General features: G+C 57.2%; 1 protein-coding gene across 6 annotated transcripts in view; it reads right to left on the bottom strand.

Annotated features, from left to right (window-relative positions):
• Positions 1-19,708, bottom strand: part of FAM214B (family with sequence similarity 214 member B) — a 67,529-nt gene that overhangs the window by 21,054 nt on the left and 26,767 nt on the right. The window contains exon 1 of one of the 6 annotated variants that reach the window (XM_038403974.2): positions 16,057-16,192. The exons of 3 other annotated variants lie outside the window; for them this stretch is intronic. The gene's annotated coding sequence lies outside the window, so the exon portion shown is untranslated. Of the gene's footprint in view, positions 1-4,345; positions 4,518-9,730; positions 9,866-16,056; positions 16,193-19,708 lie in introns of those variants that run through there. 2 more of the 6 variants (XM_038403973.2, XM_043514627.1) reach the window with 2 other exon arrangements.

Below are 19,708 nucleotides of genomic sequence, written 5' to 3'. Positions count from 1 at the left end.
TAATGCTGAGGCAAAGCGGGGTTTGGGGTGGAGGCTGACAGCTCATGACCCCTCACATAATAACCTCACGAGCCCCCTGAGGGATCCTGACCCCCAGTTTAGGAACCCCTGCTATAGATGACTGCTCCCACAGTCCTTCCCCATGGCCCTGGAGCAGGGACGCTGTCCTGATGGGTATGGCAGGCTCCAGGGTTCTCCCTTGGATAGGAGAAGCTCTTACTCACCTCAAGGAACTTAAATTAGCCCCAGACTCATCTGGTTTCTCTCACTGGTGCAGAGTGCTGAACACAGTGGGTGTGTGGGCAGGCACACAAGGCGCTCTCTGAGAGTGACCTGGGCCCCCTTGCCCCATGCACCCCATAGACTCACTCACCATTCATTACAGAGGTGACTGAAGTCCAGCCAGAGATCTATACTGTGACATATGACCACTTTCATCTCCCTAGTGCAGCCCTTGGAGACTAGAGGTCTCGGATGCGAGACTGAGTGCAGGTGCCACACTGGGATAACACAATGCAACTTGCTTTCTTCCAAAGCAGCGTGTCTAGAGGTTAGAGCAGGGGCTGAAGAGCCAGGACTCCTGGCATCTATTTCCCAGCTCTGACACTGACTCCCCGCATGCCTTTGAGCAAGTCACTTCCCCGCTCTATGCCTCAGTTTCCCATCGGTAAGATAGGGATAATGTCGCTGATCTATGGGGGGGAGGGGCGTTCACTCAGCACGTCTGAAGAACACGTTCCAAACATTACGCTACAACAGGGGTAGTGTGACTGTTCGCCCCTCCCCACCTGTGTGCTCCATGCAGTCCCGGTCCCCTGCCTCTCCCCTCTCCATGCACACACTCCTGCCCCCCCCCCACACTCCCATTCGCAAGCTGTTTTACAGGCCCTCAAAGAATGAAAAGCAGCTTAAAAACCTTCCATCCATTCTGAGAAGCAGGCAGCTCCCCGCCCAGCAGGCTCAACCCTGAGCAGGACAGGCCAAAGCCCCACAGCTCCACAGCAGCTCAGACGTTAACCAGGAGCCTAAGAAAACACACAAGCAGGGAAACCACAGGCAGGGGACAGCTGGGTTGGGGACAGACCTTTGTCTCCGTTTGCCTGTCTCACGCTCGCTTGCTCTCTGCTGGAGGAGGAAGGGGGGGTTGTGGGGGACAAGCGCAAAGATAACACCCCTAGGAGGCATGTCACAGCCACGTTAATCACTCAGAATTCCAGCCAGCGCAGACACTAGCACTGAAAATATGGGCAGCAAATGGAGATGCTGAGAGCTGGGAAATAATTGGATCCTTTCACTAGAGCTGAGCCCGGAATCCAGCCGAGGAATTTAGTGCTGGTGAAAGCGAGAGATCAAATGCACCGAGCGGAGCCAGGCACAGCCAAGCAGGAGCTAGACAGTCTCAGAGACGTGCAGGTCAGAAGGGACCATCATGATCACCTAGTCTGACCTCCTGCACATCTCAGGCCACAGAAACTCACCCATCCCCTCCGGTAACAGACCCCAAACCTCTGGCTGAGTTACTGATATCCTCAACCCATGATTTACAGACTGCAAGTGATAGAGAATTCACCACTGATGCTAGTTCAAACCTGCAAGTGACCCGTGCCCCATGCTGCAGAGGAAGACAAAACCCCCCCAGGGTCCCTGCCAATCTGACCTGAGGGGAAATTCCTTCCTGATCCTCCTACACACAGCCCTGCCAATGCCCCTCAGTCCTGACCTACAGCCCCCATTGCTCTGCTCAGCCAGGTCCGCTCAGTCTGGCCCTGAAGTCCCCCCTTGCTAGTCCAGTCTGAGCATCTCTCCTGAAGACTGACAACGGTACAGAATGGTGACGGACGGCAGAGATTTTGGGATCTGAACGGCATCCAGCGGGGGCTAGCCGAGGCCTTCAATTCATTCCACTTGTGCTGAAGGCTTTTCATTTTAAACAGCATTTGTCAAAGGTGACCAGTGACCTCCCAGCCTAGCTCCCTGGAGGAGCAGAACATTGAAGGACATGTGCTGGCCTCATGAGGAGGCAGCTGACCCTGCCGGGCTCCCCACCCTCCCTCTCGTTCCAGGGGGCGCGGGGAAGACACACTTCACATGAGGGTTTTGTTCAGCTCCGGCACTGAACTGAACAAGGATGGGAGGCTCCTGCAGAACACAAAGACGGCAGCAGAAAAGCTGGGGGTGGGGGGGGGAGAATCTCTCACCACTGCTCAGCGGAACCTCTGCAACGTGCTGCAGAAACAGCAGGACGCTGTGTCTCCATTCTGGCCACTTACCCCTGTGGGCAACAAGAAGCCATTCATTGCTGAGTGAAACCTTCCCCAACTCCTAGGCAGTGGAGCTGCACAGGTCCCCTCCCCAAGCCAAGCTGAGCGCAGGTTGGAGAGGGAGACTTGGGTCTAGGACTCCAGCTGGTGGTCACACCCACAGCCACTGTTCCACCCCAACCTCATCTCTCAGCTCCACGACCCTCACAGCCCACCTGGGCATGCCAGCAAACTCCATTCCAATCACAGAACTGGAAGAGACCTCAAGAGGTCTCGTCTAGTCCCCTGCACTCAGGGCAGGACTAGTATTATCTAGACCATCCCTGACCAAACTGCTCTAAAAAATCCCCAATGACGGAGATTCCACCACCTCCCTAGGCAATTTATTCCAGTGCTTAACCACCCTGACAGTTAGGAAGCTTTTCCAAATGTCCAACCTAAACCACCCTCGCTGCAATTTAAGCCCATTGCTTCTTGTCCTAGCCTCAGAGGTTAACAGGAACGATTTACCTCCGTCTTCCTGCAGCTGCTTTCTATGGGTTTCAGCTGGAGGCACCAATAGCTCCAACCTCCAGAAGACCAAAAGGTCTGCTCTGTTCCAAAGCCTAGGTGCCAACGGGAAGTCTATAGGGGTGTCTCTCTCTCTCTCTCACACACACACACACACACACACACACACGGTGGCATCATAACTAGCCGGACGATTCTCGCCAGAGACGCAGGGACCATCTCTGCTCTGTGCCTGTACAACGCCTAAAGCAGTAGGGCCCGGATCCATGACGGGGGCTCCTGGGTGCTACCACAATATCAATAATCAAACCCACTCTGTGTAGCACAGAAGCACCCAAGGGCTCCAGAGGAACCCATGGGGCTGGGCGCTGTGTAGACAGCAAAGACGTTAGTCCCTGCCCTAAGAGCTCACAATAAAGAGGAAGAAACGAGCCTGCAAGTCTCGGCCAGAGTTAGAGCCCCTGTGGAGCCCTGTGCTGGGCCCGCTGTGCTGGGGTTTGAATCCAGGTGCCCCCAGCACCTCCCTGGGAGGGGACGTCAGTGGGCTGGGCTGGATTCCAGCATCGCTCACGTCCCATCACTTTTTGGTCCCATCCTGCCCCTGCTCAGGCCATTTGCCATAATGGGCCCCATTCGACCAGCATTAGTCATGACAGCCCATTCCCCGTGCCCGCATAGAGCCAGGCCAGCCTAGGGGAGCAGCCCAGCTACCTGAGCCTCAGGGCGTGTCAGTGACTGGGGCTGAGGGTGGCTCTGGTGTTCCCTGCTGGGCAGCGCTTCAGAGCCTGGGCAAGGGCGGCAGGCAATCCGAACCGGCCTGAGAGCCCCCGCCTCCCTGCACCCGCATCTCCTCAGTCTCCTCTGCCCAGACACTCCCCAACTCACCGGCTGCCAGCAACCCAACCACCGCGCCCACCCACAGGGTCACGCCCTGCACCCTCCCCACGGGCCTGGAGTCCCGCCAATCCCACCGCCAGGCCCAACCCTCTCCCCTGCTCGCACCCTGACTGCCCATCCACCCCACAGTGATCGATTCTGCTCCCTGCCCCCTCCTAGGCCCCTTCCCTCCAGCCCTGGCCTATCCCCCACCTTCCACAACAGCCAGGCCCTCCCCACCCCCAGAACGCCAGACCATGCCCCATTTACACACACCCCTACCCCTGCTTCCGCTCACTCCCCCCAGCTCCCTCCCCTACTTCCCACAGGCCCCACCAACCATCACTGCCTCACATTCCCTCTGCACCCTGCCCCACATGCTCCCCAACCCCCGCACCTCTCTTCCCCACTGCCACCCTCCTGCACATGTTTCTGACTCGCACTCAACCACCCCTCTGCTCCGCACACAGCCTCCCTTCGGCCCTGCCAGCCCACTCCCACACAGTCTGCCCTGCCCAAAGCACCCGGGCCCCCACTGCGCACACACTGTCCAGCATGGCACCTGCCAGGGCATTCCCACCATGGGCACAAGCAAATCCAGAGGAGTCCCGGGAATCCCCATCTTTTGCCAGCCATCACTCAGAGCCCGTCAATGCTGCTGCTAGGTCAGGGGGGCTGCAGAACAGCCAAGGCCTCACCTTCCCTTCAGGGCCCTCTGTGCTGCTCCCACGGGGTCAGCAGCTCCTGCGAATGTTGCTGTGTGTGGTGCCAGAGACCTGAACCAGGAGCCAAGCCTGGGCCCTGGACTCAGGAGCAGGGCGACATTCTGGATTCAGCACCTACCCAGTGTGCACCGGCCACTGCTCCAGCAATCCATACATTGCAACATGCTTCCTTTTACTGTAAGGGGACGTCTGTGCTTCAATCAAGCCCCGCGGCGCAGCCGCAGCTGGCAGATCAGCTGAATCAGGATCACGGGGCTACAAATTGCAGTGCAGATGTGCAAGCTGGGGCTGGAGTTAGGCTCCGAGACTCACCCCTCTCAGGGAGTTTCAGGGACCAGGCTCCAGCCCAAGCCAAACGTCCGCACTGCAGCCCAAGTCAATTGACCCAGGCTCCGAGACTCGGCACCACAGGGTTTTTATTGCTGTGTAGACATACCCTTAGGGCTCAGGCTAGTGCCTGGGGTCCAGGACCCTGTGCGGTGGGAGGGTCCCAGAGCTGAAGCCCCAGCATTTACACTGCAATTAAACAGCCCCTTAGCCTGAGTCAGCTGCACCGGCCAGCACAGGTTTTTAATCGCTGTGAAGACGCCTTTGCTCAGGCCACCAGCTCTGCATTACAAAGCTGCACCCCGCAGAGAAGGCTGCGGCAGCTACAGGAGCATCTGTGAGACACCAACATCCCTTCCACTCCCCAGCCTGCCTGACAATACACCTGCACCCTCCCAGCCTGCTGCAATGTGGACAGCCTGAACTGAAGTAAGCCCAAAGCTGCAAGGCTGGGTTGACAGGAATCTTGCCAACAAGGGCGGGCCTGGCCCACGTGTGACCATAGCCACCCCGTCTATTCCGAGGGAGGAGCCTTCCCACGGCTGTGGAAGAGTGCACTGTGCGGCAATGAGGATAGGGGTCTCGTCTCCCAGAGAGACTGCAGGACTGGGCATACCCCCCTCGCCCCACAATCAGGGATGGTCCCTCACACCAGCCACGTTGACACTCACTGCGTTGCCTTTGGCTAAAAGGAAATCCGCAGCTGCAGGGGCCCTTCTCTTGAGACAGAGGCGGGCAGGGGAGAAGTGCATGACAAGGTGCAATGAGGGCCTCTGGCCTGGCAGTAACACAAGAGCCTTGGACCAGGGCATCAGAGCTGGCCATACTGTGGCCAGATGTCCTGAGCCCTAGCTAGCCTCCCAGCAGGCTACCCAGCAGAGTGTCTCACAGGGCGACTTTCAGAACACCTGTACACGGCCACTCGAGGGAGCTCATACCCCGGGCACTCATCAGACTGCTCCAACCAGCCTCCAGCCTGCCTTTCCGCGTGGAGTCCCCCATCCCAGCCCATTAGCCCAGAGCAGGGACCCAGAAACAGCTCCCCCACATGCCGGGCCGCATCCCCCAGGGATCAGCGCGACAGGTGCAGCTGCAGGTTTCACACAGGATGTGCTGTGGACGACACCAGAAACGGCGTGTACGCCAGGAGTGGTGAACTGAGGGGCTGGGGTGGCAATTCGCCAGGAGTCCTAGCTCTCAGAAAACAGACCTGACTGGAGCTGCTAGTGAATGAGGAGGTGCGGCCCCAGGGTGCTCGGTGGCTTCCGGCACACTGCACCCGGGAACCTGTCGTCTCCATGGCCCGCAGGGCAGGTGATGCCGGGTGCAGGCTGTGGCTACGTCCCCAGCTGGCCCTGGTCCACTGGAGCAGGCGCCGGGCCAGGCAGGAATCTGTGAACTGAGGAGAGCCTCACAAGGCGCAACACCACACCAGGCCCCAGCTCGTTCAGGCCTGGCCGCGTGGCTTTCACAGGAACATGAGAAGCTCACCGATTCCGGCCATGTGCTTTGCCAGGGCAGCTGAGCCCACAAAGGCTTTTAACCTGATGTCACCCATATCACAGAGAGGGGAATCCCGCCAACCCCAGCCTTTGTGGCGTGATAAACAACAGATGGGCTGAGCTGAAGCCCACAGCAGCCTCAAAGCTCTCTGCAGCTCTCAGGAATCCAGCTCACCAGGGATTCAGCAGCAGAGCTGGGAACAAGTACTTGGGGCTCCTGGCTCCAACCACTGGGCCACACTGTCTCTCCCTACACTCCAGTGTTGTAAGAAGGTCACCCAAGTTATGCAATCGGTGCCCAGAAGGAGGGCTGGGTAACAGCCAGACATCACAGAGAGGCAACTGAAGTGGGAGGAGAGGAAGCAGAGATCCTGTAGCAGCCCAGGTGGGGGAGAAGGCCAAGCTACGGAAAAGATCAAGCACCAGAGATTGGGAGACAGTCAGAAAGGAAAGGGATGAGAGCAGCCGAACCAGTGCCATTCCCACTGTGCAAGGTGCTGGAACGCGCGGGGGTGTTTGCACACACTGCAGAGCACCAACCAGCTCTTCCCCCAGTCCCGCGCAGGGTTCGGGGAAGCTCCATCAGCCATTGCCCCTGCAGGGCGGGAATGCAGGCGCAACCACAGATCAGCTCTGCTAGTGTTGTGTGGCCTGGAAAGCCCCCTTTACCAAGTGTGGCTACTCAGGCGAGGGGGGCATTTGGGCAAGGCCCACTCCACCACACACACTTACAGACTGGGGCCTCAGGCACTGGCTTTGGGAGACTCTGTGGCTAAGCTGTTTCTGAGGATAGAGCTACAGGGCAATCAGTGCCCAGAGCCAGGAGAGCTGCAGAAGGACACAGAGGTGCCGGGCAGGGACACATTCAGGACCAGACAGCCCAAGAGAACAATAGGCTGGCAGAGAATCTGAATGCACTGGAAGCAAGTGACTCCTTCCAGACAGTTCCTTGTCCCTGCTCCTGCTTCCATCTGCTCCCCGTCCATCTGGGATCAGGATGGGCTGGGCTGGCAGCTGTTAGTCACCGGCAAGTGTTCCTGAGTCAGGGGAGTGCTGTGCCAAATGGGGACAGGAACCCACGCGTCACCCACACCCCACCTCCACCATTTCTGGTCGGTACCCTGCTTCCATCAGCGACAAGCAGGTGGCATGACAGCAGGTCTCCCCAACCGGGCGTTTGCAGTGAGGCCACAAAGAAGTCACCTCCAATTCAGACGGGGGAAAAGATAAGCAGGTTAGCACAATCACGGAGATGGGTCCAAGTTGCCCATCACATGACTCTATGCTGGGCAGAGAAGGGGCTGCCCTGAGAACAGCCTCAACAGGAAAGGTGATCGAGAGTCTGTATCTGGGGGCAGGAAAAGGGCAGAACCCGGGGCTGGGATCCCATGTCCCACCCTGCGGGGAGGGCCAGGGGGGTGCCAGGCAAGAGCTGCATGGTAAGGCCCATGCAGTGTGCCAAGGGGAAGGGATACAGGGTGAGTAGCCACAGAAAAGCCCAGCACACCAAGAGTGGCAGGGGGCATAGACACAGCGTGGGGGTGGGATCTTGCCAGTAACAGCAAGCCAGCACTGTACTAGGTGAGGAGCTGGGGGTCATGCTGATGGCCACAGGGGGAGAAGGCTGCAGGACACACAGACAAGGCAAAGCTCTTCTCTGAGCATTCAGTGTCCCTTCCTATGCCTCTCTCCCGCCCCCGGTGGCGGGGGGTAGTCTGCAGTAGCCGAGCGTCTGAGCAGGGAAACAGGCAGAAAACCAAAGGAGACTCAGCCATGATTGCTAAAGCACACAGAGCCCTGCCAAACCTGACTGTCCCCAACCCCATGCCTTCCCCAACCAGCCCCTGCCTGGCTTGCCACAGCACAGAAAATCCTTCCATCCCAGTCCGGAGATTACAGCAGCCCTGCCCCCAGGACTCTCATGTGGCTCCATCCACAGAGGGTCAGGTTAAAGGATCCATACTCACAGGGTCTGAACTGCCTCCCTACTGGGCAACCAGATGCATCCCTATCCCCTGCTGCCCCATCCACAACACAGCCCTGTGCCTGGCAGGAACCTGCCAGCAGGGGTGGGGAGTCACCATGCTAAGCCCTTCACACCTCAAAGCACTACGCCAAAATTAACCGATTCACCTCCAGCCTCGTCAGTCTCATCCCCTGCTTGTTACAACTGGGAAACAGGCTGCAAGAGATTCAGTGGCTTGGCCCAGGTCACAAAGCAAGACAGTAGCTGAGCTGGGACTAGAACCCAGGAGTCCTGGCCCTCAGTCCTGGCTGCTGAGCCAGTCTCACAAATGGCATCAGGAAGGGGCCCGGTGCCACCCCCCCCCCAACTCAGGCACGTCTGCAGAGTCATGGGGCTTTTCCAGCTCTCCCCTCACCCTGGAACCAGGCCTGCGCTGTTCCCTACAGACCATTCTCCTGGGCTTTGTGCAGCACCAGCACCAGGAGTGCACCTCCTCTGGGCCTTCCCTGATGACTCTAATCTGTGAGCCCCCCCCGCTTCCTAGAGCAATCACACTCATGCCAGGAGCCAGTGTGTGTAGCCTCACCAGCGTTGCCAGGGTGATGCCATAAACTGCAGATGGCACCAAGCCAGGTGGGAAGAGGAGGGGTCACACCAGGCCTCACCAAATCCCCCTTGTTTGGAGGAACCAGGCTGTCCCCAGCAACAGGAGAAACAGGCAGGGCAGAAAGCTGGGGCCACTGGCTCCTTGGCTCATCCTCTTCAGATGCACCAGAGCAGCAGCTGGCCCCATGGACGGGAGCCTTGCCAGGAGTAAGAATGGGAGAGATAAGCAGCTGGGGGGTGGAGCAGGGAGCAAACAGCCCCAAGGCTGCCTGCCAGTTCACTTTATTTGCCTGGCATCCTGCACACACACCCCACCCTCCGCTCTCCAGAGATTTACCCAGCACGCCCAGACCCAGGGCCCAACTCCCTGCACAGGCAGATCCCAGCACCTATGAACCCACCCTTGGGTACAGCTGGAACACACGCCTAGCCCTGTGCTACCCCAAGACACGTCCCTCACATGCACGGCCCCCTAAACACACTGAATCTTTCAGGGGAGGGGTTAGACCACACACATTAGGGCCTCCCCCCACAACCACTGCTAAATGAAGTGAATAGCCCCTCCGATTTTACAGCCAGCCCCTCTGGGTAACTGGGCAACCAGCTCTAGCACTGGGGAAGGGGTGAGGCAGAGAGGCTGGAGTGGGGCTCAAGTCCCAGCAGCACCCCATGCCAGGCTGACTTTGGGTCTCTGGATCAGCTGAAGAGTTGGGGGGCTCGAGGCTAACTGCTGGGCTGTGGCCCTGTGAAGTGGGGAGAGGGAGCCAGCCCAGCAAGGCCCAGGGGCTGGAGGATCACTGTTGGTAAAGTGCTCTGGAGGTAGACAGCAGAATGGTGTTATAGGTTTCTTCCTGTGCCAGCTGCTTCTCAGCCCAACCTCCCATGAACCCTGGGGAAAGGAACCCTAATGAAAAGGGATCTGCCCCAGGCCCAGCCTCCACCAGCATCACTCCTTACCAGAGCTCTTCTACTAGTCTCAGCCTCCCCTTCCCCACAGGCAGCGGCGGGCGGAGATCGGGCATTACAGCAGCTTATGTGCAGGAGACAGGCTGGGGTACAGCACAGGTCTCACGGAGAGAAGTGAGGTTCTGTCGAAAGGGTGCATCCATCTGTGCCAAGGAACGAGAGCGAGCAGGCATGTGGGTGCAGCGCCCTGGGCGGATGGGGTACGTGGTGCTCCTTATAGCATCCCTGCAAAGAGCACATGTACCCTCAACACCCTTTTTTGCCTTTGCTCCTGTGGGACAATTCACAGGAATTGGACACAAGCTCTTTCTTTGAGCCACAAGCGCTAACCCAGGACGGGGCAGGGTAAGCTAAACGTACACGATCCCCGCATACAGCTCAGAACATTCCCTGGGATCACTAGGAACAGAGGAACGAAACAACAGGCAAATACCAAGAACGTGTAACAGCCAGCCAGGAAGGATTCACTCCAGCTACAAAGCCCATGCGTGGCCACAATTCAGGATCACAACCACGCTGTCGGTAAGTATTCATTTCATTGTTCCATTCCCATGGAAGTAGCAACACCACTTAGTGTTTCCATGTGCTTGGCACCCACATCTCCCCGGGCGCTGCAAAGATGTCTAGGCCTTCATTTTACCATTGGGGGAAACTGAGGCACAGAGGACAGACTTAGCCAAGATCACATAACATGTCAGTGGCTGAGGCCAGGTGTCTTGGCTCTGAGGCCAGTGCCCTAATTACTGACCTAAACAAGGGTGCTGCTGGGGCTCTAACCTAACACAACTGGGGCTCAGATCAGCTTAACGATGTCTCTCGGGGGTGTGAATTTTTCACACCCTTGAGCAACACAGCCAGGTCGACCTGAGTTTTAGGTGTAGAGCAGGCCTGAGGACCAAGACCTTGCCCGTTTCTCTAAGCCTGAAACCCCTCCACATTCACCAGCAGCATGAAAGCACAGCTGTGCTTCACTCTCTAGCCAAGCTAAGGGCATCCTGGGAGCTGCTCTAACTTGCACCAATTGACAACAGTTCCCTAGGAACCCTGCTCCAGCTGGGGATAGGAGAAGCACAGTGTGTACCAGCCACTCCCACTCCTCACCAGGGCTGTGGGGAAGGAAGTGCAGGAGCTGTCTGTGACAGATCTGGCTGTCTTCTGAAATCTCCTGGACAAACCTTACTGAATTAAGTTTAGGTGTCTTGGGAGTTCATGGTATTAAAAATGCAAATGTTTATGCATTACTGTGGGACTGTATGTAACATCTCAGAAGAGCAGGGGGAGACATGACTGATGGAAACCCTGGGAAGCGTTAGGAGCATCAAACCACCATTTGAAACAACATGCCACACAAGCAAGAACTTCTACAGTTAAGAGGGTATCCCAGGAAATCTCTCTGCTTCCTTTTGAAGCTTTGCTTCGAAGAAGGGACCTTTGTCTGCTGATCACCTGTTACAGGAGGACAAGATCAGAGAACCACACTGGAGAAAGCAGCGACTCTCAGACTCAAGACTGTTCTTGTTCTGAGCAAAAGCTGTTATGAACTTGTTGCCCCGGGAAAAAACTCTGGGTGAAGTTACAAGGACTGACTGAGTTAGGGTGATCTCTGGTAAGCTTATTAGTATGCATGTCAGTTCTTTTATTGTTTGTAAAATGTGATTCTTTCCCTTTAAAATAAAAGAGCTGTGTGGTAACTTGTAACTGTGGCCAACTACACTGTTCATAGCCTTCGAAGAGCAAGCAAACCAGGCCTGCTTAAGTGGTCTGATTTGCTGGGGAACTCACAGTGTAGGCAGGGAACTGGACGGCCTGGAAAAATCCATCAGGGGAAGAGAGGTGCAGTCTCCACCCAAGAGGTGACAGCTAAGGAGCCAGGAGCCTAGAATGGGTGCCCTGGCTGGACCACGGAGTGGGAATACAGGTGCAGATGCCCTGAACTGTGACAATCTACACTGCTCTACACCTGCAGGGATCTCTCCCATACCTAGCAGAAGCCTCAGCCGGAGGCTTGAGGGTGGTTTTTGTTCCCCTTGCGCTGTCTGAAAGGCACAACTGGAGCAGAACAGGCAGAGAATCTGCCCCACTATATTGATTACGGCCCCTTGACCTTTTTGCAACACCAGATTCAGCTGAAAAGGTGGACCACCACTGACTCGGGGGCTGAATTCAGTGCATTTCACTCCACCCCTAGCTTGTCAGCATGCTGCAGACGTTTGTACCAACAGTGAATCACTGCCTTACCCAAGCTGTTAGAGAGTAGGGTGGGAGAGAGGCTTTGGCAGCTGGACAGGGAACAGGATGGACTTTGTACATGTGGAAGGCAGATCAGTATTGTGAGAGAAGCACATTAACTGGCTGTTTCTGCAGTTAATCCAGTGAATAGTTAACAACACTGACATTTACACCATCATAAGGTTCCAAAATGAACAACTCACCGAGATGAACAGAGGCAGTTATTGCTTCTCTCAGAGTCACCAAGCTCAGTTTTCCATTGCACTATTCCTGCTCCTTTAGTCACCTTTGTGCTCCCTGTATCTTTGATCTGCCCAGTCCTGGTGTAGACCTCAGTCTCAAGGCTGCTCTAACTTATATCCTGGCTGCAGTGGCCCCACAGGGGTTGTCCGCAAGCTAAGAATAGCTGGAATGCAGTGTGTTCCAGCTGTGTGCTCTATTTTCTTCTGCCAAGGATGCAGCGAAGAAGGGGCAGCAAAGAGCACATGCAGCAGCTCTATGTTGTCCAGGGAATTCCCTTACATTCAGGGCAGTCCCCAGAGGCCGTATCCACCTCCTGTAAACTGCTGAGTCCAGAGCACAGCAGAAAATCATCGTTCCAGGCTGTCCGCAGACTCAGGATGGCTGAGCGTGGTTACGTTACAGGTGAACTTCACAACGGCAAGAGCCAGCTTGGGGAGCACAATTCAGTGGCCGGGGCAGACCCTGCCAGGCCCCATCCACACCAGACTGACTTGGGCAACCTCCTTTTAGTTTAGTTGTTAAATCTTTCCCAGGCAGCAATAAACCCAAACCTAAATTTGCCAACTACAAACCCTGCCCCGTGGTTCACAGATGGGGTTCACCCTTGGTGCATGCTGGGAAAACCCTGAACAGTCAAAAACCACTTCTGCCTGCTCAGGGGCTGCCCCGCCCTTAAACACCCTGGGTACGTTGACTGATTGGCACGTATAGTCTGAGGCTGATGCTGGAAGCTGGTCTCCTCCTCCCCATGCCTCACGTTCCTTACGAAGGGCAGACAAAATGAAAGGTTTAGCCTGCCAGTTCATCTCCCTTGCTAGCCTCCTCTCCTGGCCTCTGTCTGCCAGCTGTGCCCCATATGGCCCATTGGGGAGAGGAGACACAGCTAACCCGGATTAGCTACATAATCATCTGGAATTGTATTTCCCTGCCTAACAATCACATGCAAGACCCAGGATGGCATTGGAGCCCAGGATGACCTTAAAGCAGGCTTCCCTCGCCTGCCACAGCACCACTCCAGCGGAAAGCTTCCCAGGCCCGCATCTCATCTGCCTCCGGGTCAGTGGCTGTGGCTCTGTCTCCCCTACTGGCATCTCTTTTAGCGCTCGGCTCTCTCCCTGTAGGGCTTTGGTTAGCTAGAGCAGTTCTACTGAGGCGGGAGCGGGAAGCAGGAAGCAGAGTACAATGCTGCCCCCCCCCTTCAGGGCTGAGAAGTGTTATCTAGAGCAGACATGCCCTCCACCCCAGGCTGCCATGGGACAGGAGGGCTCCAGGAGGATTGTACCAGAAGAACTGCTACTTCTTCCTCAATTCCTTCTCCTTCAAAGTAGCCATACCAGAGAGGCACAAGCCAAGCTGCAGGACCAGGGGTCAGCTACAAGCCCCATGCTCTAGGACCCAGAGTGAACAGCCAAGATTTCTCTTTGATATGCCCCCTCTCCAGTTCACCCTGACATACACTGGTTGCTGCTTAGCTCCCCTCTCCAGTCTGGGGTCTTCTGTAGCCACAGCACCGAGGTCACGGCTCTTCCAGCCCCGCTAGTTAACAGCCCCTTCCTTCCAGGAGAGAAAAGCTTCCCTTCCGCATGCCCCCCCCCCTCACAGTTCTCTTCAAAGTCAGCACAGGGCTCCACACGAGGGACCTCTCCCCACTAGGGTAACCTCGTCATGGCTGCCGCCCTCCACACCCCATCCTACCTGGTTCATGCATCTCCCCTGACCCAGAACACCCTCCCTCCTCCAGACCAGGCAGAAACAGAGCCCCTTCTCCCTTGTCTCATCTGTACCTCACACATCCCTCTTCCCTGCCACTCACTGGTGCTACCTAAATGTCCTAATCTGGCACCCTCAGCAGTGCCTCCTGACCCTTCTCTCTGCCTGTCTTGACAATCAGTGGCCAGGTCTCTACCAGGATCCTTTGCATCTTGCAGAGCACTTTATAAACTCATTGATGATCACTGTGGTCGAGGGGTGGAGGGTAGACAGAGGGGAAGCGAAGATTATGCTAATTTTTGAGTGTGTGACCCCAGGCCAGAGAGTACCCAAACCAGAAAGAGAACTCAGGCCTCCTGGCACCAACCTCATTTTCACACTGTTCCCACCCTCTCATTCATCTCACAATCCAGGACGTATTTGTCCTCTTTTCAAAAGCTCTCCGTGGACTTGCTCCTGCTGACTTTACAGGCCTCCTCTCGCCCTGCCTCACTTTCCTGAGCGTCTAGTAGCAGATTCCTCCCTGACCTTCCCAAGAGCCTGGCCACAACTGCTTCATGAGCTGTCTCCTCTGCAGCTCCGGGCTGCTGGAACAACCTCTCTGTCTGCCATACTCACCATGCAGTTCCAGGCCCTAAGGGGGCCTTTCGCCCCTGCTGCCAGCACCACTGCACTGTGGTTATTTCAATTAGTCCCTTGGGACCCAGCCTGAATGAAAGACTTTTCACAGAAATCATTTGGGATACAATTACCAGCTGACCCTGGCCACACGCTGCCCGTTTGAGGGCCTTGCTGACAGCCTGCCGGAAGCCCCCGCGCAGCAACAGACGCACACAAGACAAACCCCACTGCAGTCACCCTTACCTTCTATATGCAAATGGCTCAGATGGAGGTGGGGGGCTGCATGCTGTGACTTGCAGTCCTCACACACCACATCTCTGTAGTGACAACGAGACTAGCACAGGCCTCAAAGCTGCGTTTAGTCCCTAGGCCACAGTCTGGCTGCCCAAATTTAGGGGACACGAATACCATTCCAGCGACATGAGGCAGTGAAGGGATCCAAAGACAGAAGAGAGGCAGGTGCGGCTCCGGAGCAACCCTCCCCTCAGCACATCCCTTCTGCAAGGATTCCTCTGCCCCAGTCCCCAGGTACAGCCCATGCTCAGTGCGAGGCGAAGACAATGGCAGGGACAGCAAAGGGAGCACTGCAGCCCACAGGTCTGCTCACTGAGGTGAGAACGCTCCCAACTCCTCTCCGGGGCCAAGACAGACCAGCTCAAACCCACACCCACACCCTGCCAGGCCCTGTGCTCAAGCATGTCAATCCGACATGGGAGGAAACAGGACTGGTATCGGAGCTGAGGGCAGCGGTTCCCCCTTGCCCTGCACTCAGGGTTCTGGATCAGGACACAAACTGTGCCCGTCCCGCATGGCATTTCATTTGGCTAGGCAGGGAGGGAGGGCTAAGCAGCGCCACTCTATAGAGGTGCTGGACCTACAGAGCTTAGGCATAGCTCCTCCTCGCCCTCTGTGGGCAATGACCCACACAGGACACAGCTCCCCACCCCAGTGGTCCCCAAACTCTGGGACGCATCCCCCTAGGAGGCAGTGGAGGAACATTTGGGGGGGTGCAGATGGGCCCAGGCCAACCCCCATGGGAGGTGGGGAGGGAGCGCCATCCAGCCCCGCTCTGTCCCCAGCTCTGATCCGGCCCTGGCCCTGCTCCTAGCTGTGGCCCCGGCTCAGGAGGAGAACAGGGGGTGACAGGTTCCATAACTGGTAAGGGGGGAGAACAACAGAAAACATTTGGGGACCCTACCCCCTTCAGACACAGCAGCCCGGAAGAACCCACCTCCTTGCCCCAGGTCTGCACTACAGACGAGGGGCTGGCGGGGCGGGGGGGTCCCCGGCCCGGCGGGACACAGCGCTGCGCTCTCAGGGCCGGGGGGGTCCCGGGCCCGCCCGCCCCAGGCTGCGGAGCCCGCGGGGTCCCCCGGCGGGGCTGGGGACGGACGGGCAGCGGCGGAGCCGCCCCGGGCCCCGGGCCGGGTCTCGCTCCCCCAGCGCCGGGGCGGGGGGTTAACGGGGGAACGAGACAAAGCGGAGCGGGCCGGGCCGGGCCGGGCCCCACTTACCCGGAGCTCGCAGCGGCCGGCGCCTAGGCCCGCGGCAGGGGGGCGGCGGGGCCGGGCTGGCGAGCGGGCGGCGGCGGCGGCGGCGGGGGAGCCCCCCGCGCGCGGTGACACGCCGGGCCCGGGCTGCCGGCCGGCTCCCTCTCGCCCGCCTCCCGGGCCATTTCCTGCCAGCTGATCGCGCCGGCCGCGGCTCCGCCCCGCCTCGGCCCCCGGGCCGGGCCCGCCCCGCCTCACCTGGCAGCCGCCGGGCCCGGCTCGCTCGCCTCCGCGCCCGCCAGGCCGCCGCCATTCCCCTAGCAAGGCCCCGGCCCGGCCCGGCCCGGCCCGGCCCGGGGGGAAACTGAGGCACGCGGCGGCGGGGCTTGCGCACGGCCCCAGCGCGAGGCGCAGTGTCCATGGCAGGCCCAGAAGGCGAGGTGCCGCCTGCCCGCCCCGGGGGGGAAGAGGGGGCTCTGCCCCGCGCTGCCCCTTGAAGAGGGGCTGCCCCACGGAGCGAGGAGCGCTGGGCACAAGGGAGGACATTCACATCTCTCCTGGGCACCCGCTGCCTGCCTGCAGTACAGCACCGGCAAAAGCCCCCCTTCGCCGAGCACCGCCCTGCAGCCTTCCCGGGGCAGCTGCAGGGGAGCGGGGGAAGCTCGGCACCCGTCCCCGGGGAGGGGTTCAGCGGGATGGAGCCAGGCCTAGGGCAGGAGCTGCCCTCCTGTTCCTACAGCCCTGTGGAGACAGGCTCCAGCCTTTCACCGGCTGCAGCAAGGACCCACCGTGCCCCCGCCGCCCCGGCCTGGCTCTAGGCTGGAGGGGAAGCAGGAGGAGCAGCTGCTCCTTACACCGAAAAAGAAAAGGAGGACTTGTGGCACCTTAGAGACTAACAAATTTATTTGAGCATAAGCTTTCGTGAGCTACAGCTCACTTCATCCTTACACGGGTAATCTCACACGAAAGGAAGGACAGGTTGAAACAGGTGCTAGTACCTGGATGCCCGTGTCACCTGCCAGACTCTCCTGTACCCCAGTGACCAAGGACCAGGACTGTCTAAACAACAGACGGGCAATGCCTCCAACCGCTCTTTGCAGATTCTGGCCATGTCTACACTACAGGGCTTACAGGGGCAGGGCCGTAGCTATGGGGGCATGAGGCCGGAGAGCAGGCACAGCCTACAATGATGGCAGGGGTTTTACCGTTGCTGTAGGACCACATCCCTGATCAATATAGCTAAGTCAATGGCAGCATTCTTCCAGCAGCCGAGCTGTGTCTACATCAGGGCTAGGCCAGCACAGCTCTGGTGCTGAGGGGTGGGTGGTTTTTGTAGCCCTGAGTGCTGTAGCTATCGCTACCTAAATTTTAAGTCTAGTCCAGGCCTCTGTCATAGCTGGAGCAATGGATCTTAGGAGGAGGCATGATGAACAAGAGCTAGTAGGTCTGTATCTGAGCTGTGAGACAACACAGGCTTGTAGGGAGTGGGGATGGAGCAGCAGCTCTCACACAGCTTTTTGGGGCCAGGCTTTCATGGCTCCTACTCAAACCCTGAAGGAGATCAGAACAGATCATGGCATGGAAGAATATCCTAGGGAAGGGGATGTTATTCTCCCCTGTACATTCCTAGTGCTCCTCTCAGGGAGCACTGCTGAGCAGAGCACTAGGAACTTACACCAGGGAGTGATCCCACCCAACCCCACGTGGGGAGATGGGACCTGAAAGAACAAAGAGCTGGAAAAGCCTTGTTCCTTGAACAGTCCATCACCATAGGGGCCAAGTAATGGGACACAACGCCGCTCCTCACAAGGTCACTGCTTCAAATACGGCTACAGGTTGCTAGTGACGAGAAGTGGTTAGTATCTGGCCATGGCCCCTCTGTGAAGCAAATTGGGGGTTTTCAGGCCTGTTCCTAGTGGAAAGTGCTCACCTGACAATAACACTCCATCAAGTTGGCACTAACTGACCCCCTTGATGGTAGTCACAGCACAGAGGCCAAGAACTAAATGGGCCACTCTCTTCCCCACACAAATCACGTTCTGTGATTCTGCAGCCACAGAATCCACCCCTTCTCCAGGAGCTCTGCATTTTTATTTTTTGTAATTACATTTGTAACCCCCATGATAGCAAATAAAACCTTCCAATGGAGGTTGGGTGTAATCCCAGCAGTACTGAGGGCTGCCTAAGGTGGCCGACAGGCTGCAGTTAGAGGGCAGTAGAAAATTCTGCAGTGCATTGAGAATTAAAAGCAAGGGGATGGTATAAAATACAATGAACATAACAAGAAATAAATCGCAGGGACTTGGTGAAGGCCATCGTGTGGCTCGTGCTCCTACTTAGTTCAGTAACTGCTTCCTTTTGGAATTCACCCTGCCTGGCCACTGCACGGTATTGCTACAGCAGAATGCCACAGAAACCAGGGGTTCAGGGCTGGACGGTGTAGGAGGACCCCTTGCTGTTTGGCGGATGCCGAACACCAGGCTCCAGCACTGTCAACCCAGCAAGTAAGCTGATGATCTGCTTGCTGCCAGTTGAGTCACATGGCTGACCCGCTCCAGAAAGTCTCCCCACTCTGCAGGGCTGGCATTTGGGTGATTCAGCATCCCAGTCTCTAACTCAGAGGTCACCTGCTCTCCAACACAGCACAGGTGAAGCGGGGGGAGGGGAGGTGTCAATTTTTGCAGCCAACATATTGGTGGAACCTGCCCCATGTCTTGCAGGCCAAAGCCAGCAGCACACACAGATGTTTGCAGACATGCCACAACAAGGCAGCAGGCCATTTTCTTATTTTTCAGGGACAGATTCACCATGGCCTGTTCCAGCCGTGCTCCCCCATCTGCAACCTCTGAGCACCTGGGAGGTGAGGGGAAGAAGACAAGACCCACATTTCCCTCACTAACTACCTGCCTAGACCATGATCCTGCTCCTATTTCCACTTTCCTTGCAGTCATGAGTGGATTCTCTGCACTGGAGTAAGCAGAACCCACTGTTACTTACATCCAAGGGATCTGCACCCTGCTATTCCTGGGCTGAATTTAACCCTTTAGCTCCATCTATTCTGTTCCATTCAGGTTCTTACACCAAGGGTCTCTCTGCCAGGTGTGGCATAACTAAGCAAGCATAGTGCGAGTTTAGTAGAATATTGCCCCTGCCTTGAGTGCCTGATGGGGGATTTGGGATTCCCCGGTGGCTTTGTTCCTCGCTGAGTGTGAGTGCGCACACACACTCCTGGCAGTACAGTCCTCATTTATTTTGTTCACAAGGCTTTACACACGGGAACAAGGATTTTTATTGCAAAAACAGCAGCAAAGCTCGCACTTCTTAGATACAGCCAGAGCTCCATCGCTCGGACTTCAGCTCCAAATCAAAACCACCACCAAGGAAAGTATCCTCAGCCTGTCAGGCACCATGGGTCTCAAACCCACGCCTATGGAGTTACCAAACAAGAGCCTTACCCTCAGGGCCAGATGAGGGAACTGCCTCAACAGCAGACTGCTGATTAGACACCATCAATATAAAACTTCCTGTTCCTATCCTACCCCTTGTCTGAGCAGCTAATCGTTGGACCTGACCAGACCCATGAGACCAAGTTCCTGCCTCCTTGCCTGGTTCCCACTCCTTGTTCTGGGTCCTGCTTCATTGCTCTAACTCCAGTTACTGACTCTGGCTTGACCCA

Source organism: Dermochelys coriacea, chromosome 5 (genome assembly GCF_009764565.3).
Source record: "Dermochelys coriacea isolate rDerCor1 chromosome 5, rDerCor1.pri.v4, whole genome shotgun sequence".
Classification (NCBI taxonomy): domain Eukaryota; kingdom Metazoa; phylum Chordata; order Testudines; family Dermochelyidae; genus Dermochelys; species Dermochelys coriacea.
Note: the sequence above shows the minus strand (reverse complement) of the source record. Positions and strands in the feature narration are given on the sequence as shown.